Genomic DNA, 27,673 nt, shown 5'->3' on the forward strand with positions numbered 1-27,673 from the left:
TGATAGACTTCTTTGAAGCGGTCACCAAAGCCGTAGATGAGGGTAAGGTGGTTCACACAGCCTATCTAGATCTTGCCAAGGCTTTCAACACCATCCCCCACTCTGGAATTATAGATAAACTCACTAAACTAGGTATAAATCCCTATGTCATAAGATGGGTTGCCAACTGGCTCACTGACAGAACCCACACTGTGAAAGTAGCAGTCTCCAAATCTAACTTCAGACCAGTGACAAGTGGAGTACCACAGGGTTCAGTCCTGGGTCCTCTCCTGTTTGCTATCTACTTCTCTGAAGTACAGGCTAACACAGAAGGCCTTTGGCTAATGAAGTTCACAGATGACTGCAAACTAGGCGCCATAATCGAAACTCCTAACGATGTGGACATCCTACAAAAGGGCCTCACTAAGACAGATGCCTGGTGTCAAAGCCATGCCCTCAAGCTAAATGCCAAAAAGTGCGTTGTCATCCCTTTTGGTAAAAACTCTGTACCCATGAGCTACAACATAGATGGTAGTCTACTTAACACCAAAAGTGTGATAAGAGACCTTGAGACACAGGTGGAAAGTAGTCTCTCCTTTGATAATCACATCGCCACAGTAGTCAGGAAATCCTTCTATGTGGTACACCTCATCACAAAAAGTTTCTCATCCAGGAAAAAAGAGGTCATTGTTCCCCTCTACTTGTCACTCATTAGACCCATTACAGAATACAGCGCCCCTTTTGGTATGTACCTCACAAGACATCTACAAAAACTGGAAAGGCCGCAGAAATACCTCACAAAGAAGATTATCAGCCTCAAACAGATGCCCTATGCAGACTGTCTCAAAAAACTCCAGCTTTACTCCTTCGCATATCGCCTACTCAGAGGTGATCTCTGCCTAACATACAAAGCTATGTCAAACCCAGAGCTGTTAGACATGCTCCACTTAAACAAATCCCAATCCCTTCAAGCTACACGCTCTAGGGACCTAAACCTTGTCACCACAATAAACAGAACATGCTGAAGGAATAGATTCCTGTCCCAGAGATTTCCCATACTCTGGAAAAAACTACCTATATCAAACAAAGCTCCTCATTAGCACTCTTCAAGAAAAATCTTGATGATTGGATGGGAGACAGGAAATTCACCCCGAGGATCACTTCTGTGGCTCTGCTCGACAGGAGCACAGGAAAATAATTTTCTTGGGTGGCGAAAGCCAGGGTACCTTTTTGGCAAGGCTTATACAGGCCCTAGGGCCAACAGCCTAGTACCTACCTATGAACCTATAAACCTATAAGGATGGAGCTGCCAGGTAAGAGGAAAAGACGAAGGCCTAAGATAAGGTTTATGGATGTGGTGAGAGAGGACATGCAGGTGGTTGGTGTGACAGAGCAAGATGCAGAGAACAGGAAGAAATGGAAACAGGTGATCTGCTTTGGAGACCCCTAATGGGAGCAGCTGAAAGAAGAAGAAGAAGAATACAATGACATTATTTAAGAAAAAAAAATACATACTTTTCTTAAATAATGTCTTTGTATAATGGTGCCATGATGTTCTTCCACTTTTTTCGGTATCCTGGGGCTTTCCTGATGTACTGCCCATGCGTATGCAGTACTTCAGTGCTTTGGAAAGGAAGCAGTGGAGAAAGGAAGATCTCCATTGCTTTTTTAAATAAATAAATAAAGTCTGAAATCCAGACAATTCAGAGGTCCAAGAGAGTCAGGGCAGAAATACAAGGAAAATAAAGCATGTTACTTTAGTTTTGCATACAGTACCTGACTTTCCTTGTATTTTCTCTGTCCTATCCCTCTTATACCTCTCAATTGTCCAGATTTCAATCTTTATTTACTTATTTTTTTTAAAAAAACTCAAGAAAACTGGAAAGCTCTATAGCATATATTAATAGAAGAAAGTCTGGGCAACCAGACCTTTTTCTACTGGTACATGCTCAATTTTACAATGGCAAGCCGGTTGGGCTCACCGATCAGCATATATGTTTTTGAATGTTAATGGCCAGTCACTGCATAATTTGTATGCTTTAATATTTTATGTTTAATGAGCAATGTTAAATCAACCCTTGGTGACCACCCTGCTGTTTCCAGAGTTTGGCTTAAAACCACAACTGACTTCTGATAGAGAATAAGTACTTCTGGTCATTTCTGCACTTGCATAACTTATTTTAACTGTGCTATATTTTCATATCATTTGTTATATTTTGTTACTTTGTATTACTGTAAAGTGCCTGTTCACTTTTCTAACCTCCACTGATGGCTACTGCACTAAACAGTAATTTTTATTAGAGTGTTTCCTCACTTAGTCATTGTTTTTTTTACAGCTTAATTCCATACATTTCAGTTTTCTCTTTGTGATTTTTACTAAGGAGACTCAGGACTGTGGTGTTGTGCCTGGGGGGAGGGGGGTTCTGAGCTGGGAATCACAGTTCTCTGTATCTGTAGATAGTTAGCCTGTTTGCATAAAGCAGTGGGTTTTATCAGTGCCCTGTATAGATGTAGGCACCTACAATTGACATTTCTCTATAAAACCCTTGACATTTTCCCAGTTATGCAAAGGGAAACTAGCTTGTGCAGTGACAAGCACTATCCCTTGAGCTTTACATTAGATACTCCTGCTTTTATTCTGTATTCCTTAAGCAACATTCAGTTGAAGTAAATACGGCCTATAATCATTGATATAAATTTCCCTGCTACCTCTGCAGCCAGCTTGTTAGATATAGCATCCTAAGGCAAAGTAGCAATTGCTTCACATTTACTGACAAGCAACTAATTCTTAAGCAAACTGAAAAGGTATGAGAGATATATATATTATATAATGTCACTGGAGGCAAAGCTCACCCACACAAATACTCATAATACCACCCAGGTTGTCAGTAATCCACACACTACAACCATTATGTGCATTATGGATCAGACACATAGACCCACATATGCTGAGACTCAAATGTAAGCTTGCTAAACCCCAAAGCCCTCAGAGACATTGCACTAACAAGAAATATCCTCAGCAACTCCAAATGCATGCCCCCAAAACAATACCCGCCACAACACATACAGCCACATCTCAATGAACATCAAATTCTAAGCCCATAAGTCAAGCAAGCACAAAAGACAATATTCTGGTCATAGGAGACTCCATTGTGAGAGACAAAGATGTCCCACTCACCAGGTATGTAAATAAGGAGAAAGTCAATGTCAGATGATTATCAGGGCCAGTATGCACCAGATCAAGCATGCACTTAGGTCACTAGATCCAAAGTAGCTAGGGATCTGGGGACATCTGTAGATAGCAAATATAGCAAAGACAGTAAGCAAATCTTTCTATGTTGCCCAGCTTACTGGTAAATATAGGGCATCCAGCTCCAAAGAAGTTATCGTACCACTACACTCAGCCCTCATCAGACCCATCATTGAGTACAATGCCCCCGCAACAGTAGGAATGCACACAAAGTTTTCTTGAAGGAGAGTCCAAGACATGAATACCCTGTCCTCCATGGATTTCCTAAAGGCCCTATCTATGTACATCCTACAGGCTCCTGAAAGGCAATCAATGCCTGGCTTATAAAGCATCCTCAGATCCAGCCTTGATGAATCTTTTGTGCATCCACAAAACAAACAGCTCTAGAACCACTTTATCCAAAGATTTGAACTTCACTTGTAACATAAACAGAACATGTTGGAGGGACAGATATGTGACTCAAATGATCCCCTTCTTATGGAATAGGCTCCGCATCCACTTGAAGCAGAGTTCATCTCAGACCCTATTCAAACAAAACCTTGACCACTGAATGGAAAATTGCAAATTCACACCCAGTCTGGCTTCCATGTCTCTGATGGACCAATACTGTCAGTAAGTAAAATGTTCTCCAGTTAACAGCCACCCCCCCAAATCTCTTAGGTAGTTTCTTACTAACATTGTCCTAAGAGATGCCTAAAGTATTTGGGGACAAATTGGGTTGGGGTACACACCTAGACTTACATAGGCTCTAGTGGTTGTTAACCTAGCAGCAACCTATGAACCCATGAATCAATGAACAAGCACCTGTATGATTCTATAACAGTCCATGTGGGTGTAAATGACCTGAGATATATCTCCATAGACTATAATGACATGATACATGATTGTGCTCTCAGATTACGGGTTCCAGTCTGGTATTAGCCTAGCACTGAGCTACATTCTACTTTCTCCAAGACTTATGCCACAATATGAACAGAAGATAACTGACTTTAATAACTGGCTTAGTTTTCTACTCCAATATTTGTCAGCATGACAGGATATGTTCAACAGACCATGCTGACTGGTCTGCATCCTTCCCCTCTAGGCTTTCAGATATAGGTTGAAAACACTGTCCTCCTCCACTGTACCTTTTTTGGGTAATGCCACACTGACAAACCTTCAGACACAGCAAAACTACCATAGAAAACCTAAAGGTATTACAGCTCAATGCCAGGAGTCTAAATAAGAAATTCCACTCTCTCCAAGCTCTCCTCACCCTGGAGAATGCAAACATCTGTGTAATTAGCGAGACATGGTTTAAAGTTGCAGATAGAACCCTGGTGGATATAATGCTTTCAACACATTTAGATCATCCACTGCACAGGCAGGCACTAAAGGGGAGGTGTCTTGATTGGGCTCCATTCACGTAGTCGAACCTTTATAAGTTCAAACCACATATGGTCGAGACCATACATTCAAATTTGTAAAAGTTCGAGCGTTTGAATGCAAATCTCCATAAGCGGAGGTTTCCATTCACTTCAATGTGGTGCGATCTCAGAGTTGGTATATTTAAGTAGCGGGGGGTGTGGGGGGTATAGGGTGGCTTGCCCTCCTGCTTACAAGTTATTGATTTGTAGGTTTTCTATTTTTTTTTTGCATAGTTGAAGTTCTGTAACTTTGAACTTAATGGTTCGACCATTAGGTGTTCGGAATGATGGAACTTCAACTATCTAATATAGACCTGTCTCAATTTATATCAAAAACAAACATATCTCAAAGCTGGTCAAAACAGGATGATGTGTTTGAGCTTCTCCATGTCCAAATTACCATATATCATGTCCCATACCATATCCTTGCAAACTACAGGTCCCCCTCTATGGTCCTGAAAACCCAGAACTCATACTTAAAGATATTGGAGGCACTCATCACTCAAGTCAATACCATATTCATGGGTGACTAACTACTCATTTATAAACTGAGGATCAAGCACAATCCCAAACTTGTAGGTGCAGAGATTCCTAACTATGTTAACATAAACATCCTAGAATTAATGGTCCATGCACCCAGTAAGTGTGCAAATGTACGTGATCAGGTCCTCCCTAACAAGGGAGAAAGTTGCAAACCCATGTTACATCAGACCATCAAGCTGTCTCATTTCAAATAAAAATAAAACCTGGGGCACATGCTTACCCTGGAACATTTAGAAATGATTCTAATGCAGATGTCCTACTACTAAGTGATAACCTGGCAAAATTTCAAGCCCACCAAATTCTGACAACAATGCTGCCTATAGGGAAGTGTTCACAGAAACCCTATACAATCATGTTAATAGATGCATAAAGATGGCTGAGCCTACCAGAAATAAGCAAACAACAAATTAAAAAAAAAAAAAAAAAAAAAACAAGCCACCCTGGTGGAATCCCAACATCAATAGGTTGTATAACAAAAGCAAGAAAGGCATAGCAAAAATTAGGAAGTGCAATGCCCAGCAGAAAAAACTCTCAACAATCTAAACAAGCAACTCAAAGGGAAAGAACAATCATAAGGCTTTCATTATCTCTGTCTGCAACCTCAAAGGCAGTACACAAAAATATGCAGAACTAATTGCAAATGAAACCACCTGCACTGCACAGCAAATCTAGTGGCCAACTAATTCAGCTTCAGTTTTACTCAACCCCCCCCCCCAGGAAATACAATTACACATAACCACCCCCCAGCTATCATTAGGGATTAGGTCTTTGACATGGTCTCTAAGGCCAGAAAAATTTAATTGATGAGCTCTGATACCCTAGGATGTCTCCTAAACAGCATGAAACATGATCTATCAGGACTACAAGAGTCAATATTTAGCTGTAGCCTCCAGACAGGCTTCATGCCATGTGACTAGAGAACTGCAATGGTCATCCCTCTGCACAAGGGCAGGCCATCTATAACTCCGGGTAACTAGAGACCCATAAATACTAGTCTCACATGCAAAGCCATGGAAAGAATTACCATGGAAATGATCAATAATGATCGATGATCAATAATGACATAGAAAAGCTTCAGACACTGCACCCCCCCCCCCCCCCCGTTTGGCTTTGTCAAGGGCAGATGATGTCTACTCAGCCTGGTGGACTTATTCAAGAAGGTCACCAAAGCAATGGATGACTGCAAAAAGGTGCATGCTGCCTACTTTAAAAAAAAACATCTTTATTGAATTATCACTTATGACATAGGCAATCATACATTTAAATAACTGAATACAAACCACAATGACATATTGACATATTTTCAGTTACAAACATTATACATAAAATATGCTCTTCTACACAGTCATTGTCAATTGACCATTACATAGCTTATTCAATCGCTGGCTTCCCTTAAACCTCATTCCTCCTCCAAAACATTATTTTGCACGTATTGTTCCCACAATTCCTAATTTTCTTTCTATGTAATTTGCTCCTAAAACTTTCTAAGGGTCTCACTTCCATTTCTTTTATCTCTGTTATTATATTCACTACTTCGAATACAGTTAGTAAAGACTCTGATTTCCATTTTCTAGTGATTGCTTTTTTGGCAGCCAACACAATTAAACTCGAAAGGCCTTACTATGATTAGGCAATTCAGATCATGTATCACAGCTCAAAAAAAATAATTTCCTTAGTTACATCAATTTGCTCACCCAATATTTCTGACAGAGTAGTCTGGAGGGAATTTTTAAAGTCTGCCAACTCATTATACTCCCAAAAATTATGTTACCAATTACCGCTTTCCCCATCATACCTCCAACATTTGCAATCTAACTGACGAAAAAAATTTTGGAGTCTGCTTGGGATATAAAAATAATTATACCAACACTTCCAAGAAAAAAATCCTAAATCTTCTGGACTTTGTTGCATTATCCTCCCATTCTTTCTCTGCTGACTGCTTATCCAATTTCTCTTCCCAGTGCTTTCTAACCTCCTCCAATTGACTCCTGTAGTTATCATCCAATATTCTATGTACCCTACTCATTAGCCCTTTCTAAACAGCTGCTTCTGTTCTAAATTAAACTAAAAATTCTACTAGTAATGGTCCTTCACTTAGTATCCCCCAATTCCCTTCTCTTTTTCCATACTTTGATATCAATCCTTGATAGGGAAGGCAGTCACTTGGGCTCTTCCCATTCTATTTCCTTTCCCTCTCTCATTATTTGCTCCCAATACTTTGGTTTCTTTGCCAGTTTTCTCCAGAAAATTCCAAACCCCTCTTGCCTATTCTCTGTACTCCTAATTGCAGTTATTCCTATTAGCAGAATCTCCTTTCTTCATTCCCATGTTGACTTTGTTCTTGGAATACCTTCTTATACTTTATGAATATAATATTCTGCATGGCTAATGTTGATGTCTTTAATGATCTTCATCCAAAATCCCAGTTTCTCATTATTTCTTGAGCTCCCCTTTTGTTTCATCATCATCCCTTTCCATTTTGAATTATAGCTTTCTGCTGTGCTATGTACAGCAGCCTTAACCACCTTTTACCTATCGGAAGGATCCACTTAGACCACTTGAATCTTGTCCTCTTCCCCTCCTAGATAGAATCATTCACCTCTTTATTAACTGCTATACCCATCATCTCCTCTGGTTGATAAAAATATGCCAGACCTGTGTATAAAACTAAAGGGACTAAAACATTTTCACTGTTTGTATCTTGCTATCCATACCCATTAAAAACAGGCTTCCAGTTTCTCACTTTTTTTGCATTATCTTTTTAGTCTCTTCTCCCATATCCTTAGCTGCCAAAATAGAATCCTCTTTAATCCATACTCCTATGCACTTTTTATCATGTCCCCATAAATATGGGTATTACTGAACCAATTTGTTTGTGGCTATATAGTTTACACTATTTTTTATCTTCATCAATGTTGTATCCTTAAACTGTCTAGGAATGTTCCACAAAACTGAAATGTCCTCCTCTCGTTTTATTAGGTGCAAAATAATATAATTTTCAAATAAAGCCAACTTTTCTTGATTACCATACTAATTACATCCTTGGTTTCCTGAGTCCCTTAACACAAATAAAGTAAAAAGAAGACACCCCTGCCTAGTCCGTCTGTTCAAATAGAACTTATCAGAGAGGAACCACCACACTTAAATTTTCACCTCTGATCCCTCACATATCCTCCTAATTAACTTTAATATTGTATCAGGGAATGTAAATGCTTCTACTGCCCTATTAATGCTGTCAAATGTTTGCTTACCCTCCACAAAAGCACTCCAATCCATCTGGCAATACCTTTGCCATTATTTTAGACATTATAGATATAAACACTTGATTATCATGGTTTAGAATCAAAATAGGCCTATATAAAGCTGGATCTGATGGATCTTTACCAACATAACATACTATAGCCACCACAGCTTTCTTCTAGGATGTTGGTGCTTCTCTTCCTTTTAAATACTGCTAAACAAAACCTAGATCTTTATTACTTTCTTTCTAACTTTCAAACTTCCACATGAGTACCAGCTATTCCTGGAGACTTTCATGTAGATCAGTTATACATCACCATTTTTATCTCATCTCCTCTTGTCCTAGCTGTTAATAACTGAGCATCATCTACCTCTCACGTTAGCATATTTAATTCTTCCATAAATATTTCCATTTCTACTTTTTTGATTTCCACATTCCTCTGCTTTATAAAGATTTTCATAAAATTTACAAAATATTTCTAATATGTCTACAGGATCCCTGCATATTTTCCTTGTTATTTTATTTTATTATTTTACATTTGTTGACCGGGAGAGTATGACTGGATACATGTCCATTTTCAGTGGAGGCCCAGAGAGAGAAAAACTCCACAGATTAAGAACAAACTATGAGATTTCTACATAGCACACAAGTATTTATAGGAAAACACATGATTTAACAAGATTCCATAGTTTTAAAGTTACAAAGTACAATATTCATTGGTAGTCGCAAGTTTTAACAAAATTCCATAGTTTAAGTTAGAGTAAAGTAGCACTTAGAATGTACTGGTTTCCAGTAATAACATTAATTGAGACAAATGTAAGTAAAAGGGGGTTGGAAGTGAATGTTAGGGTTAGTTTTGTGAAATGTGGTTGGGTTTAAAGTTGGAATGTGTATAATTGCTGATTGTTGGTGTAGTGTTCACAGGTGAGGCACTATAAGGAGGAGTCACGATTCTTCTTGAAGGGATAGAAGTGAAAAGGAGCACGAGAGTGGGTCAGAGATAAGTAAGATATAGGTCAACCTGGTGGGTAGCAAGGGCATAGCCGTGCGAGTTTTAGGTGTTTTTTTGGTAGCTTTTTGGACGTAACCATTGAGTTGGATGAGGAAATAGCAGAAGTTAATGAGTTCCAAATTTTACCAATGTAGTTAGGGAAGAGGGAGTCACCTGCTGTTATTGCTTTTGGTCACCTTGATTAGTCTTTTATCACTAGAGCGAAGTTGTCTGGTATTAGTTTGTAGTTTAAGTAGATTAGATAGTGCTGGGTTTTTTTCAGGAAGTAGCAAGAGTTATAGGGTCCCTATGCTTGGTAACAACCCTTTCTACTTTCTGCTGGCTGAGCTGTTGTGCTAAATGCTTTTGTTGTCTGAAGGAATTATCAAAAACAGTTGCTTAACAGTAATCTTTCTAAACTCATGCATATTATCCAGGTAGTCCCTTAATTTCTCTTTGCCACCCTACAATTGGGCGTCTTCTGTGAGATTCAGCTTACTCTGCAGTACTTTATCCTTTGCTAGTCCTATTAAATAGTTATTGTTACTTCTTAACCATATCTGCTTTTTTTATTTCTACCCTAATGTTAAACTCCACTTTCATTTTATCCCACTCCCTATCTATATTTTCTAAAGAAATCTCTATCCTCCCCAATAATTCCTGAATTACCCCATATTTTTATTTTAATTATTGTTGGCACGTGATCTGAAATAATTATTGAATGTGTATTAAAATGTTCAACTACATGCACATTTCCCTGTGGAATATTCAGGAGTCTATGGTTATTCATTGAAAAACAAAGCATCAAAGGCATACACTGTTGAACATGCCATTCATCAAGCCATTCTGACTAAAATGGCATTATAGTACAGATAAGGAAATTTGCTCTTTCCCCACAGTAGTGCAATCCAACAGTTGGTAAGTATAATTAGTGTGGGGGGGGGGTAGCATGAAGAGGTTTCGATGAACAGCATTTACAATGTAATCCCATTTGATGATTTTTACCATTCAATGAATAACATCAGACCTGAATGGAGATTTTCCATACCTTATTATTTTCATAAATTATTTAAAAAAAATATACCCTCTTTTGTTACATTTACATTTTCACTTCTAGGCCCCCCAGACACATCCTCACAGTTGCAAATCAAATTCTACTCCTCACCTACAAGTAATATTCCCTGCTGAAAGCTAATTATTTCTCAGAGAATTTTCTTAAGCACCAGTGTGGCAGTTTCAGGTAAAATATAAATACATGTTAGCTTAATCTTCCTCCCTTATCTGTAGCCTCTTACTACTACAAATCTTCCATTATTATCTTATTTTTCCTCTTCTATCACTGTTGGAGCTCCTCCAGCAATTAATATAAGCAGTCCCCTTTTCCTTAGTCCCACATATTCTGCTGAATAACCATCCTGAAATAATTTCTTTATCAAATTCACATGCTCATTTCTTTCCAAATGTATCTGCTGTAGCATAACTATTTGAACTCTGCATTTCTTAATATAGTTTACTACTCTTTCATTTCTGTAAATACATGGGAGACCATTCTTGTTCAAAGAAAACGTGGAAAGTGGGATTTCCAAGACGGCTACACATTGAGTAACAGCATAATTCTAGCTAGCCCAGTGTGAAAACACAAACTTAGCAGATAAAGCCAGTGGACCTGGATTTCTGGGTAAATTCCAGTAAATAGCTAGTAAGTGCACTGCCTGGATGCCAGGAAAAAAGAAATATAAAAGGGATCTGAAGGAAAATCAGCTACAAAAGATGATGAAATATCACTGACAGGCAAGAGTATTGCAGCTGTTCAGCAAAAATCAGTGCAAGCGCCAGTCATGACTTCCAGTAACCTAAAGGAAAGTATATGGCAACTGTACATAGACCTAACTAAAATAAATGAAACACTGATGGAGTATATTAAATCAAATACTAAAAGGTTAGAAAAAAATGGAAGAAGCTTTTAAAAGATATTCAGATAAGGTGATAAAACTGCAAAAGTCAGAGGTCAAAATGAAGAAAAAGGTTGGCTGAATATGAAACTACAGAAGAAGAGATGTTTTAAAAAAATAACAGTACTAGAGGACAGAGCATGTAGGGAAAACCTGAGATTTTCTGCTGTACCAGAGAAACTGGAAGGAACAGACTGTATTAATTTTATGAAAGCACAAATACGCAACTGGACTGGTATACCACAAAAGGAATTGTTAATTGAAAGGACACACCACGTGTATGCTCTAAACCTGGCTATGAGAAAACAACCTAGATCTTTAATAGTAAAGATGTAATCTTACCAGCAGAATGAGTTGAGTCTGACAAAGTTGCAGTACATGGACAAAGTATTAAAAGTGGGAGACAGCAGAGTATTTGTGGAGAATGCCTACTAATTGTACACCAGGCAGAAGAGGAGTAATTTTATTCCATTATTCAGAAAATGATGAGAAGTAGGTATGAGATTCAAACTGCTGTACCCAGCTATCTTCAAAATATTCTCCCAGGAGAAAGAAAATCATTTTTTGATGAAGTACATGCTAAGGAAGAAATACAAAAGTTTGACCAACAAAGAGTGAGCTGTGAAACAGAAGGAGATTCTGCTTCTTGTTCTTCTGGTAATTAACAACATAGAGACACTTTGTCAGTGAAAGCTTTTCAGTGCTTCAACGGAAAATGCTTTAGAGAGGGGGAAATCACAATAGTTGAATAGAAGAATCAAGAGTATGTTGGAAATAAAGCACAGACAGGGTTTGGGAGATGGAGATGAACAGGAATAGAACAAGAAATTCAGGAAATATTTGACTTGTGTGGACTTTGTTAAACTTGTAGGGGACTCTAAAGCATATACCCTACTTCATGTCATGAATGTTTGGAGAATAAAATCAGTAACTTGGAAATGGACAAATGTGGGATTACAAAGCAATAATTATATTTGTGAAACATGACAGAGCAAGAAAATCTGGAAATATTGGACTTTGTTAAACTTGTAGGGGACTCTAAAGCATAAGCCCTGCTTCATGTCATTAATGTTTGTAAACAGGCAGAGGAGGAAGAGAGTTAAATGTAAGTAAAACATTTTTTTTTCTTAACAGTACTATTTTGATGGTGTATGATTTGCTTTGCATGTTATAAAGTAACGTTCTTTCAGTTATTTTAAGTGTAATGGGGATACTAATGCAAATAAGTGCTCATGATTTTTCTCTCTCTCTTTCTCCTTGTCAGTTTTAAGAAATGTAGGCATTGCAATATATAAAAATATCTGGCTAAAAGAGTATGACAAAAGAAAAATTAGTGTGCTTTATTCTCATTCTTGCATACGGGAATGACTGGGTTAGGGCCATTAGCTTAATCTAGTAACAAGTTTTAAGAGAAAGCAAGTAAATGAAAAAATATTGAATACTATACAAGGCTTTTTTTCCAGCAGACAAAGGCATGCTTGGTAGTTTTACACCTGGTTTTCATGTCTCTATCAGGCAACCTAATAAAGAGAAATGGCTTAGAAAAAAATGTTTTCTGAAAGCATTCAAGTGCTTTCCCAGCTGAGAGAGGTATAAAGATAAGACAAACACAGACAGCACTTAATAGAATCAGAGGCTGTACCATGCAACTCAGCACAGATGACCTTTTTATTAGGTTATCTCAAATGTGTGTGTGGGGTTGTCAGTATGGAGCTTATGTTCCTATTAGGAGGGTAAAGCTTCAGTATCTGAAGACATACACAGTTTTGTGTGTTATTATTAAGTTAATAGGTTTTAGTGGGGTATTGTGGGTTTGTTTGTATTTTTATTTGATGGTTTTCAATAAAACAAAAAGTTCTGTAAGTTATGACATAGGCTCAAATGGAGATGACAAGAAACAATTGTATAAAAGATTAACCTGCCAAGCAGTACATGCATTTAATATAAAAGCTGGAATTAGACATTTAACAAAAAAGCTGTTATACATACAAGGTGGGAATAATCATTTTTCAAGAATATGATGCTTTCTATAACATCTTTAAACATTAATGGTCGCAAAGATAAATACAAAAAAGAAAGACAAGTGAACTATATTAAATATATATATATATATATATATATAGTCCAAATAGCTATGCTACAGTCACACACTTGGAAAGAAATGAACATGTGAATTTCATAATGAAAGATTTTCAGGAAGTTTTTTAGAGGAATACCTGGGGCAAAGGAAGAGATGAGCTCCATTAGTGGTAGAAGAGGATAATAATGGCAGATTTGTAGTACTAAGGTGCTACTGGCAAGGCGGAAGGATTATACTGGCATGTATTTATATTCTACCGAAAACTGCTATAATGGAGGTTAAGAAAATTCTGGATGAAGCAATCAGCTTTCAGGAAGGAATATTACTTACAGGTGGGAACTAGAATTTGATTTCCAACAGTAAACATGTGTCTGGGGGCCCCAGAAGGGAAAATATAACAAAAGAGGGTACATTTTAAAATAAATTTATGAAAATATTTGGCAAGGAACATGTGAATTCAGTACTAGGAGTTCTAAGTGAATTTAAACATTATTCTCCAAGATATAAAAACTGGCCTAGGCTGTACAGAATCTATAATTCACATTTCACAGAAACATTTGCATTTAACTGAAGGTCTTGATATGCACCCAATACCTACTTCAGATAATGTGCCCTTAATAACTAAAGTAAAAACACAGGGTAATAAAATGAAACTAAGACACTGGTGCTTTTCCACTTATCTGTTGAAAAGAAAATAATTTAAGAAATGGGTAGTGGATATTAGAGAAGATAGGAATTTCTTTTGAAAATATAGCTAAAGAGTAGGATAAAATTAAAGTGGAGTTTAAAAATAGGATTGAAATAAAAGAAAGGGGGATATGGTTAAGAAGTAACAAGAATTATTTAGAGGGATTGACAAATGTTAAAGTACTGCAAAATAAGAGGAATCTCACAGAACAAAAAGAGGAGCAACTGCAGAATGCTAGAGGTAATAAGGGATAACCTCAATACTATGTATGAGTTTAGAAAGATTGCTGTTAAGCAACTGTTTTTGATAATAACTCTACAGCACAAAAACTTTTAGCATAACGACTCAGGCAACAGAAAGTACAAAGAACTGTCACCAAGCTTAGGAAGCCTATAACAAGGAAGACAACAAGGGAACCTGTAGATGTATTATAAATATTCTGGAAATGCCGTTAAAGTCTGTACAAAGCAGACAAATATGGAAATCAAGAAAAGGTACAAATGGAAATGTTTATGGAAGAATTAAATATGCCAAGGTTACAGGTAGAGGAGGCTCAATTACTAACAGGATAGGAGGAGATGCTATAAAAATGGTGATGTATAACCAATCTACAGGAACGTCCCCAGGAATAGATGTTATTCCTGTGGAAGTTTGGAAGCTTTGAGAGAAAAAAACTGATAAAGATCTGGAAGGTTTTGTTTTATAGTATTCTAAGAGAAGTACCAACATCCTGAAATAAAGTGGTGGCAACTGTAATACCTAAAGAGGGTAAAGATCCATCATATCCAGCTTCATACAGGCACATTTCAAAACTAAACCATGATTATAAAGTGTTTATGTCTTTAATGGCTAAAATAATGGCAAAACTGACGCCAAAATTGATGGATATGGATCAATGTGGCTTTGTGGAGGGGAGGCAAACATTTGCCAAACATTAACAGAACACTGACCATCCAGAGGGGGAAGCAGAATGTAAGAAAACACTACAGCTGTTGGTAGGTCTTGCTGCAGAGAAAGCATTCGACAGAGTAAGTTGGGACTTTATGAGCAGAACAATGGAAGCATTTACATTCTCTAACAAAATTATAATGTTGATTAGAAAGATATATAAGGGATCGGAGATGAAAATTATAGTGGGTGGGGTCCTCGCTGATAACTTCTGCTTGAACAGAAGAACCAGGCAAGGTCATCCTCTCTTTCCTTTATTATCTGCATTATATTTAGAACTATTGGCAAAGAAAATAAGGAATCAGAAATTCAAGGATATGATTGGCATGGTAGTCAAGAAAAGCTGGCTCTGTTTGTAGATGATACTATTTTATACCTGACAAAACCAGAAAGGGACATTACAGTGTTATTAAACATTTTGAAACAGATTCAGATCTTTTCAGGATACAAAATTGTGAAGCTAAAACAAAGACGACAGCGGTAAATTATGCAGCACGCACAAATTGGTTCAGCAATATCCATATTTATGGGAACATGAAAAAATGAAGTATTTAGGAGTGTGGATTAAAAAAACGATTCTGGTGTGGCAGCTAGAAATGTGTGGGAAGAGACTAAATAAAAGATAATACAAAAAAGTACAGTTTTGTACCTACCATAAATGTAGATGTTCGAGGATTCCATTGCTGCAGTCCTTACTATTGGGTATAGTCCGCATCCAGTCGGCCCGAATACCAGAGTATAAGGCTGACGTCGGTCAGGGCGCATTAGACTGACGTCAGTACGTCAGGGTACTAATGCGCATGACCGGCGTCATATCCTCAGTCTTTTCTTGCCCCAGATGTCAGAAGACCCTAAAAAGACAAGGCCCAAAATACCTGCACCAAAACATGAACAATATATACAAAAATATAAGCAGGTAAACACACCTACACAACCACCCCTAAACACAGAGGGGAAGGAGGGAGGGTAAATTGGACTGCAGCAATGGAATCCTCGAACATCTACATTTATGGTAGGTACAAAACTGTACTATGTTCTTCGGATTCCATTGCTGCAGTCCTTACTATTGGGTAGAATCCCAAAGCAGAGGTAAGGGAGGCTGGCAAATCATAAAGAAGCAGGAGCTGACAACATGCCTTGCAAAACAGCTGTGGCAAAACCAGCCCTAGACTTAGAGTAGATAGGAAGGTGATAATGCTTAGAGAAAGTATGCACTGAACTCCAAGTAGCTGCTTCCAAAATATCCTTAGTTGCCACCCCGTAGAAATGCTGTTGAAGTGGCAGTAGCCCTAGTGGAATGAGGCCTAATCCCAGCTGGAACCTCCTTGCCATGATGGGAATAACAAAATGCAATGCAAAAGCCAATCCACCTAGAAATAGTTTGTTTTGACACAGGCTTGCCCTGAACTCAAAGCAAAAGAAACAAACAACTGCTGAGACTGCCTAAAATCCTTAGTCCTGCTTAAGTAATAACGCAATTGCCTGTGTACATCTAAAGTATGCAAAACCTTTTCCCTTTATTTTGGGGTCTGCATAAAAAGTAGGCAAATGAATAGTTTGGTTTAAAGCCACACTAGAAACCACCTTAGGCATAAAGGAAGGATTAGTACGTAATGATACCCTATCCTTATGGAAAATCAAAAGGGCTCGACTGCCATAAGGGCCTGCAACTCAGACACCCTTCTTGCAGAAGTAATAGCCAACAAAAAGCAGTCTTCCATGACAAATATTTCAATTCAGCAGTAGCCGCAGGCTCAAAAGGTTGTAGAGTAAGTTTTTCCAACACAAAATTGAGATCCCAAGCAGGAGTAGGAGCTCTACGGGGGTCTTATATTTTTGCCCCTCTAAGAAACTGCTTGAACAAAGGATGCGAAAACAATGGTGGGTCACAATCATAGTGAGCTGAGATTGCTGCAGCATGAATCTTAATGGAAGAGAAGGACAGACCCTTGTCCAGTAACTCAGTAAGATATTGAAGAGCCATACTCAAATTAGGCTCAGAAATCTCCAAATTCTTTGCTTTACTCCAAAATAAAAATCTCTTCCATTTTGCTGTACACTTTCCTTGTACTAGGTCTTCTAGCTTCCATAATCACATTTAAAACTTGTTGAGGAAGTTGAGACCTGCTGTGGTTCAACACAGAATATGCCAGGCTGTCAGATGAAGAGAGTGAAGCTTGACATTGAGCAGATGACCGTCCTGCTGGGATAACAGATGTGGAATCAAAGGTTAAGGCCATGGAGGCTTCTTTACCAGACTCCGTAGTAGAGGGTACCAGTGTTGCCGAGGCCAATCTGGAGCTATCAAAATCATCCTTGGCCTGTCCTGTCTGACCTTTAACAGTACCTTTGGAAGAAGAGGCAGAGGTGGAAAGGCATACACATGAAGGTTTGTCCAACTGAAAGACAGAGCATCCACTTTCCAAGCTGTGTGATGAAACCCTTTGTGCAAAACTGTGGCAGCTGGTGGTTTAGAGGAGAAGCGAACAGATCTATCACTGGAGTTCCCCATGACACTGACAATTTCTGAAATACATGAAGATCCAGTTTCCACTTGTGGGGATCCATGATTTGTCTGCTTAACACATCTGCTAAGGAGTTCTGTGCTCCTGGCAGAAACCTTGCCTGAAGAGTTAGGTGCAAGCGCAGTCTCCCATAAAATCATTGCTTGCCTGCATAGAGGATAAGAATGTGTTCCCCCTTGTTTGTTGAAGTACCACATGACAGTTGTGTTGTCTGTTAGAATCAACACCTGCCCTGGAAGAAGTAACTCCTTGAAAGCCATCAATGCGAACTGGACTGCTAACATCTCCTTCATGTTGATATGTAGATGCAGTAGTCTGGCAGGCCACTTGTCTTGTATCCACTTTCCATTTAGATGAGCTCCCCAAGCAATGTCTGAGGCATCTGTCGGTAAAATCCGACTCGCCTCTGGCCGGGTCACAGAGAGTCCCTTGTTTAGGTGACATTCCTGAGCCCACCACAAAAATTCTCTTTGAAGGCAAGGTATTATTTGAATGACAGTGTCTAAATCCTGGCAGTGCTGTGTCCATACATTTTTGAGATACCATTGTAACTTCCTCATATGCAGTTTGGCATTGGGAAGCACCAGAATACAAGATGCCATGAACCCTAATGCTTGAAGGACTGTCTCTGCAGTCAGCACGGACTGATGAGATAGTTGATGGAAGTAAAGTGATAGACTCTTTTGTTTGTCCGGGGTTAAAAGGCCATCTGGGCTGCTGTAGTCAGGCTCACACCCGGAAGGCACATGTCTTGAGAGGGGACTAGACTGGACTTTATTTCCCTCACAGAATACCCCAGGCATCTTAGCACTGCTATAAGATATTCCAGATGGTGAAGAAGGTCTTCCCTGTCTTGAGCCAGAAACAGGCAGTCGTCTAAATAAGGATAGATTTGAAGTCCTTGTAGCCTGAAGTAAGCTATCACTGGAGCCAGAACCTTTGTGAATACTCTGGGCGCAGTAGATAAGCCAAAGGGCAATGCAGAGAACTGATAATGAGAATCTCCAGCTCGAAACCGCAGATACTTCCTGTAACTTAGCCTGATAGGCACATGAAGGTAAGCTTCCTTGAGATCTAAAGTTACCATCCAGTGATCTTTGCCCAGCAGGGGTGAAAGCTGTTGTAACGTCAACATCTTGAACTTGGGAATGTCCAGATAAGTGTTGAGGAGAGATAAATCCAAAAGCAGTCTCCACGTGTTCCCCTTCTTTGGTACTAGGAACATGCGAGAATAAAATCCTAGGCCCCTTTCTGATACAGGGACTGGCTGAATGATGTCCAACACCCATCTGTCTGGAGTAATTAAATCCCAATTTTCTTTGAAAAGAGACAGTCGTCCTTCCAAAGGAGCTGCCAGACGAGAATCTACTGGCAGCTGAAAAGGCAGGTCATTGGGTCTGTTTACGAAAGGACTGACCCCTGCCCTCACCAGAAGTCTGAGCAGGTGAACTCCTGATCTAGGCCTAAAGAACCTTGAGCCCTGCCCCTACCACGTCTAGACCTACCCCTAGACTGGGAATCATAAGCAGGATATGTCCACCCCTTAGCAGGCCAATTTCTACTAAACTTGCGTGGCTGTACCTGCAAAAAATCTTTAACAGTTTGCATAGACTTAGCTTTGTCCTCCATTTTCTTTAAAACTGCTTCCACAGGTGAACCAAACAACACATCAGACTGTAAAGGAGCATCCAAAATCCTTGTCTTAACATGCTCAGCCAAATTTTGATCCCTCAACCAGGCATGCCTGCGAAGAACAGAACTAGTGGCAGCCACCCTCGAGGAGGCCTGCACAGCATCAAAACCACATTGCAAAGAATGCTTGCCCACTTGTTCAGACACATAAACTAAATCCAGCAAGTCTTTACAATCAATACCTTCCGCCAAAGCATCCACCTTAGATTTCAATTGTGAAAGGAGATAATTTTGATATTTCAGCATGTGAAACTGACAATTCAACGCTCTCATGGCTAGAGTGGAAGAAGTATATACTTTCTTACCCCACCTATCTAACGCCCTTGCCTCTTTGTCAGTGGGAACAGGATTTTTAACCACAGAGGCCTTAACACCTTTAGGCCCCTGAGAAACAGTTTCTGGGTCCGCCCTAGGACTCTTAAACAAATACTTATGAGCTTCGGGCACCCTATAGTACCTATCAGGTTTAACAGGAGCAGGAGGCAAAGAATCAGGGTTCAGGGAAGCCTCTGCAAAGACATCTTCCACCACATTCAACACAGGAGGTACAGCTAAGGGCCTATGCTGGGGTACAGACAAGAATTCCCTAAGCCTCTTCCTGGAATCAGAGTAATCCTGGCCTTCCCATTTAAAGTGCTCCCTCATGGAATGCAGAGTCTCTGAAAATGAAAAATCCTCAGGAGGAGAAGCCAAGGAGTGGCATCATCCACATCAGAATCAGAATAATGAGGATACTCCTGCAAATCTTCCGCAGAAGACTCAGAAGCCCCTGAACCCTGTTCAAAACTGTCAAACTCTGGTTCCACTCTAGGCCTCTTATCAGGAGGGCCCATAGAACCTCTAATCATAGTAATCAAATCTTCTGCCATTTTAAGCATATGTTTCTTAGGTACAGAACCCGAAAGGCTAGGAGAAGCCCCTACTGAAGCTGAAGTTGCCCTACCTCTAAAAGAAGTTTTGGCAACAGAAGGAGAGGCTCTAACTACTTTGGGAAGAGAGGGAAGAATAGTTACCTGAGAAGCCCCCTCAGCCTGGCCTGCCTCCTGAGAGGGTACATCCTGTAACAGTAAAGTTTCTGCCTGAGACTCCATAGAAACTCCTGGCAAAACCTCTGGCTCCACTGAGCCACCTAAAGAACCGACGTCCGGGACTGCCGGTTCATCAACCCTAGGCTTCGCTGTTTTGTCCTTGCGCTTCTTGGACGAAGCGGGCGTCGGAGCATCCGACGGCATTTTATAATTGCAACGCTTCCCAAACACTAATCTGGCACAGTCTAACCTCCTCTTAATAGTGCGTTTGTTAAACCTAGCACAAGAGCGGCAACCAACAACGTCGTGCTCAGGCCCTAAACAAGGTATACACAATGTATGGTAATCCCTATGAGGTATTTGTTTCCCACAAGAAATACAGTTATTCACTTTTTCTGACATCCGGTTAAATACTGAGGCAAAAAATGTTCCCCAACGGGGTACTTAGCCAACTCTGATTCGGTCTGAAACTCCGGTTTCGGAAATATTTCAGAACGCCAACCTGCACTCGCAAAACTGCTTCTGCATCGGACCACGCGGCAAAAAAGACTGAGGATATGACGCCGGTCATGCGAATTAGTACCCTGACGTACTGACGTCAGTCTAATGCGCCCTGACCGACGTCAGCCTTATACTCTGGTATTCGGGCCGACTGGATGCGGACTATACCCAATAGTAAGGACTGCAGCAATGGAAAACGAAGAACATCTGAGAAAATGGAAGCTCTGTTATATGGCTATCACTAGTAACATACAAGCAGTTAAAATGTTTTTAGTCCCTTTAGTCTAATATGCAGGTCAAGCATATTTTTATCAACCAGAGAAGTTGTGGATACAATTAATGAAGAGCTGAAGGATTTTATCTGGTAGGGGAAGACAGCAAGAGTCAAGTGAGATAAGCTTATTCTTCCAGTTGAACAAGGCGGACTGGGATTACCCAATATGAAGGGGTACTTCAGAACAACACAGTTTATAGGTTCATAGGTAGGTAACTAGGCTATCGGCCCTGGGGCCTATACAAGCCCAGCCAAAAAGGTACCCTGGCTTTTGCCACCCAAGAAAATTATTTTCCTGTGCCACTGTCGAGCAGAGCCACAGAAGTGATCCCCACGGTGAATTTCCTATTTCCCATCCAATCATCAAGATTTTTCTTGAAGAGTGCCAATGAAGAGCTTTGTTTGATACAGATAGGTAGTTTATTCCAGAGTATGGGAAGTCTCTGTGACAGGAATCTATCCTTCCGGTATGTTCTGTTTATTGTGGTGACAAGGTTTAGGTCAATACAGCATGTAGCTCGGAGGGATTGGGATTTCTTTAAGTGGAGCATGTCCAACAGCTCTGGGTTTGACATAGCTTTGTATGTTAGGCAGAGATCACCTCTGAGTAGGTGATATACGATGGAGTAAAGCTGGAGGTTTTTTAGACTGTCTGCGTAGGGCATCTGTTTGAGGCCAGTAATCCTCTTTGTGAGGTATTTCTGTGGCCTTTCCAGTTGTTGTAAATGTCTTGTGAGGTACATACAAAAAGGGGCACTGTACTCTATAATGGGTCTAATGAGTGATGAGTAGAGGGGAACAATGACCTCTTTTTTTTCAGGCTGAGAAACCTTGTGTGATGAGGTGTGCCACGTAGAAAGATTTCCTGACTACTGTGGCGATGTGATTATCAAAGGAGAGACTACTGTCCACCTGTGTCCCAAGGTCTCATCACACTTTCGGTGTTAAGTATACTACCGCCTATGTTGTAGCTCATGGGTACAGAGTTTTTACCAAAGGGGATGACAATGCACTTTTTGAGCTTGAGGCCATGGCTTTGACACCAGGCATCTGTCTCAGTGAGGCCCTTTTGTAGGATGTCTACATCGTTAGGAGTTTCAATTATGGCTCCGAGTTTACAGTCATCTGCGAACTTTGTTAGCCAAAGACCTTCTGTGTTAGCCTGTACTTCAGAGAAGTAGATACCAAACAGGTGAGGACCCAGGACTGAACCCTGTGGTACTCCACTTGTCACTGGTCTGAAGTCGGATTTGGAGTCTGCTACTTCCACAAGTGTGGGTTCTGTCAGCGAGCCAGTTGGCAACCCATCTTGTGACATAGGGATTTATACCTAGTTTAGTGAGTTTATCTATAATTCCAGAGTCGGGGATGGTGTTGAAAGCCTTGGCAAGATCTAGATAGGCTGTGTGAACCACCTTACCCTCGTCTACGGCTTTGGTGACTGCTTCAAACAAGTCTATCAAGTTTAGTTAAGACCCCTATACATAGCATAAGCAAAAACCTATAATTCAAAGGGGAAAGAGATTATGATTAAACAGGGGGGGGGTGCTCAAGAAACAAGGAGAGAGTGGGATTTTAGTTACAGACCTTTAAGGAGAATAACAATAATCTTACAGAATATAATATTCATAAAGCAGCAGAAAGTATTCTAAGAACTAATCCAACACAGGAAGGGAGAAAAAAGAATCTTCTGATAGGGGTGACTGCAATTAGGGATAGGGAAGAGGGGGTGGAATTTACTGGAGAAAACTGGCAAAGGAACCAACATATTGGGTGCAAGTAACTAGAGATGGAAAGGTAATAGAATGGGAAGACACCAAGAACTTATTTGACCTGCAGGTTAGACACTGCCTTCCCTACCAAGGATTAATATCAGACTATAAGCAAAGAGAAAGAAATAGAGGGGTCCTAAACAAAAGACCAGCACTAGTACCGCTTTTAGTAGAATCTAGAACAGAAGTTGCCATTTAGAAAGGAATAATTAGCAGACCATATAAAATACTGCATGATAACTATAAGAATCAATCAGAGGATGTTAGAAAGGATTGGGAAGAGAGACTGAATAAGTAAGCAATTCACAAAGAAACAATGGAGGAATATATGTCTGTTTCTCAAATATGTAACAAAGTTTAGAAGATTTAGGATGTTTGCTTGGAAGTGCTTACATAGGTATTTTTATACCCCAAGAAGACTCCAAAGAATTTTTCCTCAGGTAGACAGCAAATGTTGGAGATGTTATGGAGAAGAAAGAAGTAATTGACTGTTATGTTAGAGGTACTGGGTGAGCAAATTGGTGTAACTAAGGAAATTATTTGTTTGAGCTATAATACACAATCGGAATTGCCTAGACATAGTAAGGCCTGCTGAGTCTAATTATGGTGGCTGCCAAAAAAGCAATTACTAGAAAATGGAAATCAAAGTCTAACCAACTAAACTAGAAGTAGCAAAGATAGTAATAGAGATAAAACAACTGTAATTAGGATCCTTAGAAAGCAGTAGGAGCAAATAAAAATGGGAACTGGGGATTAATACATGCAGAGGAGAAATGAGGTTTAAATCAAGGCAGGATTTGAATGACCTATATAATGTCTGACTGACAATGACTGGACATATAAGTGATGTATAATGTTTGCAGCTTTAGTTGTGTCAGCATTTTTTCTATGTATGTTTCCAACTGAAATTGTGTCATTTATATAAATATAAGACTGTCAATGTTATTTTTGATAATGTAATAACAATGTTTCTTGTTTAAGATAATGTGGAGAGTGTTGACATTATTCCCACCTGTTATATAGGACAGCTTCTTTTAAATATCTAATTTCAACTTTTTGTGTTACATGCAAACACTAATGTTTGATCTTTTCGACAGTTCTTTTTTGTTATATCCATTTGAACCTATGTCACACCTTACAAAACTTTTTGTTTTAATGAAAACCCTCACACAAAAAAACACACACACCTCAGAAAACCCCTATAACCTACCAACATAATACAAACACACAAAACTATGTACATCTTCAAATAATTAAGTTTAACCTTCCTAAGAGGAACAATTGTCCAGACTAATAACTATACTCAAAGGCTTTAAATTACCTATAATTAAGGTTATCCATGCTAAGAGGCATGGTACAGCCTGTGCTTCTACTTACACAAGTACTGTCTGTTTTTCTGTCTTACCCTTATTCCTCTTACAGATGTAGAAAGCAAACTGAATGCTTTCAGAAAACATTATCTGTTAGCCACTGGAAAAAAAATATTCTGATTTTATTGCCCTCTTTTCAGCTTGTCTCCTTAGAAACATGAGAGTCAGATACACACTTACCTTCAGCTACAAGCTTCTGATATTGCACAAGGAATGTTTATTTGCTAAAGGAAAGATTTTCATCACATTCAGTGTTGTCTTATTTACTTGCTTCCACTTAAAAGTTTCTCTTAGATCAAGCAAAGGGCCTTAATCGAGCCATTCCCCTATGAAAAAGTCAAGGAACTTCTTCTCCTCTTGGTAGTAGAGGCAAGCATTTGTGTGTGACACAGTGGACTTCCTGTTCCAGGGTGGCCTGGAGAAACAGGGAGAAAACATGGCTGACTCAGCTTGTGCTGAAACTGGAATGAAAGTTACTGAAAATTTAGTCAAAATGGTAGAATCACTAGCAGAATGTTTTTCTGATGCTGTGGGTGCAGAGAAAACAGTGACAGTGGAGAAAAATGAGATTGTGAAGGGAAAGGAGATACTAGCTGAAACAGAGATGGATTCAGAGGATAACTTTCAGAGGAGATTGTCTGAAGGAGAGACTGTTACCTCTGAAAAATGCATAATTACAACCCTCCAATCTTTGGGGGGGGGGGTTTGATTATTTGAAAGAAATGGTAAACCAAAGTGAACCAGACAATGAAGCAGCAATTTCATGGATTAATATCATGGAAAAATTAGAAGAAGAAAAACGAGAAGAAGAGACAGTGCCACAGAAAGCTCCAGAGACAAAATGCACAAACTACTGGAGGAGGAACAAAGAAGAAATAAAAGAAACAAAAAAAAGTATACAGTATGTGTCAGCAGTAAAAAAGAATAAAGCTTGGACATGTATAAGGTTTGGAATTCTGTCATAGCACCTCTGGATGCCAAAGCAAAAGAGTTAAGAGCATTTATTTTAATTAATAAAGATACTTTTTTTGTGACTTGATATTTGAGACTGGGCAGGCCATGGAAAACGTTTTTGGGTACATATAAACAAAATAAAAATATTTATCCGTGGTTAGAATATGTGGTACAAGCTTTTTACAGGCAAACAAAAAAAATAATAATCATCCAGTTTAGAACTGAAGTTGAAGCAAAGAAGCTGAAAGAACTTTTGTTAACTATATGTAAAGAAGTAATGGACACTACAAAAATATATGATGAAAGGTAACTTTGGACTGGGGGATGGGAATGTGGAGTAATACTGAAAATGGAAAATGATAATGTTATGCATGTACCTCGTATTATTAACGTTCATGGTAATAGGAGTTTTGTTAAATACAAAGGTCAGCCAAAGACTTGTTATTTTTGTGGGAAAAATTGATCATTTAATCAATGAATGTGATAAAAAAGATGTTATTTACGTAGTAAAACAGGGCATAATGCAAAAACTGTGACTTAAAGTGCAACAAATAAGGCAATACTGGTCATTCATGGCTAGAATGTGAAATGAATGTGCAAGAATATGAAAATGAAGTTATACAAGCGAAAGAAATAGAATAATGTGTTATACAAGAATGTACAAAAAGATGTGACTGAAAAAGAGGCTGTACATGAAGAAAGGAAAAAAATAGAGGAGACAAGTGAGGAAGAAGCTGACTGGTGCAAGGTAAGAAATTAAAAAAAATTGATAGGAAAAAGAGTTAAAGAAAGGAAAAGAAAATTCAAAAATATAATGCTTAGAGAAATTAAGAAAGGAAAGGGATAAACATTTTATTGCACTAATTGTTCTTAAAAGCTGAAAATACTTGCTTTAAATGTGAAAAGCATGAAAATCCTTAAGAGGAGAATAGGTATAATACAGTGGTGTGCTGCAGTAGATGTACTTGTTGTTTTAGAAGATATCAAATTATTAACTGAGGAAGAAAGAACACAAAATGAAAAACTTTGGAATGGTGCAGTAGTTTGGAACATGGGGAAAGAAACATGCTCGGGCATGTGTATATTATGTCAGGAAAGCATTAAAATATTAGACGTAACTATAGCGGAACTAGGACGAATTATGGTAATAGACTTGAGATGGAAAAAATATGTGTATACAATTACAGCTTTATATGCATATGTAAAAGAAAAGGAGAGATAGAAATGATGTTTAAAAATATTCTTGAATATGTTTGTGTAAATATGGACATTATACTGGTGGATGGTTTTAATTGTAATTTAAGAAAAAAATATGAGAATTGTGGTGTTAAAATGGTTAAAGAAATATGAGAAGTGGAAGTTTAAATGTATGGGAGAATAACCACTGGACCTACAAAATGAATGAAGTTAGGACAAAATTTGATTATTTTTTAATATCTGACAGTATAAAAGTTAAAAAAGAAGTATGCTGGATTTTCAGATCATGTGGCTATATGGGGTAAAGTACAGGAAAATGAAGAATCTGTTATGGGACAACACCAACTTATCAAAATGTATATTAATTTCAGTTTATTAATGATGCTATAATATGATTGTTAAAAAGCAAATATAATTTGTATGCAGGGCTGGGAAAAAATACAGCTTCATAAGCTACAGTATTGCTGTTTCTTAACTGCATTCTTTTAATATGTAATAAGGAAAGGTACTTGCTGCATGAAGTCGATGCATGCTGGTTACTACAAAAGGAATTTGTTAGCCTGACTCCTCCAGGCTAGGAGTGCGTTGTTGCTAGGGCAGGTTTGAAACATTCAAGGCCAGAAACAAGACCCCTTGGAAGCAGATGGATCATGTATAGAAAGGTGTTCACGTGAAGTCTGAGGCGAAAATCACAAGGGATGAGGTCATTTGCTAAGTTTTCTATTCATCAGAGTAAATGTAATGTAATAAAACTGCATGACCAGTTTAGATAAGAAAATGTATAAAAATACAGTTTTTGTATGTAAAGTGAGAATGCTTCATCAAAAGCTATGAATATTGTCTCCTAGTGCTGTGAGAATAAACTTTCTGTTTGCACATCCTGAAGTGTTGTTCCTGACTGAAGGCATATAAGGTAAATTCTTAATGTTATTTGCTTATGATTATGACAATTTAGTGCCATTCTCAGCTATTCGAGGTGTGCAAACATACTAGCCTTAGCAGGGAAATTGTTTTGTAAGGGGAAAGGGTTGGTTTATTTTTTTTTAGACAATTTTAGCAAAATGCAAGTGCATGACTGTGTTTTTGTTTGACTGAGTTGTTTGTAAGGTATACAAGTAATAGTGGGAGGACCCCACAGAAAATGAGTATAGTAAATGTATGTGCACATACAGTAAAGGACAAATTAACACAAGGAGATGCCTTGTGTTGAGGGTGGTACCCTCAGGATTGAAAGGTTAGAAGTATGACAGATGTTTTATTTTGTCAATGTATGAATGTATGA

At 38.8% G+C, this 27,673-nt stretch overlaps 1 protein-coding gene across 3 annotated transcripts in view; it reads right to left on the minus strand.

The window, feature by feature from the left end:
- The window catches only part of TBK1 (TANK binding kinase 1), a 3,544,425-nt gene that overhangs the window by 590,608 nt on the left and 2,926,144 nt on the right, over window positions 1-27,673 (minus strand). The window lies entirely within an intron of this gene.

The sequence above is a fragment of the Protopterus annectens genome, chromosome 11.part0, assembly GCF_019279795.1.
Source record: "Protopterus annectens isolate FY-2018-M chromosome 11.part0, PAN1.0, whole genome shotgun sequence".
NCBI classification, from domain to species: Eukaryota; Metazoa; Chordata; order Ceratodontiformes; family Protopteridae; genus Protopterus; species Protopterus annectens.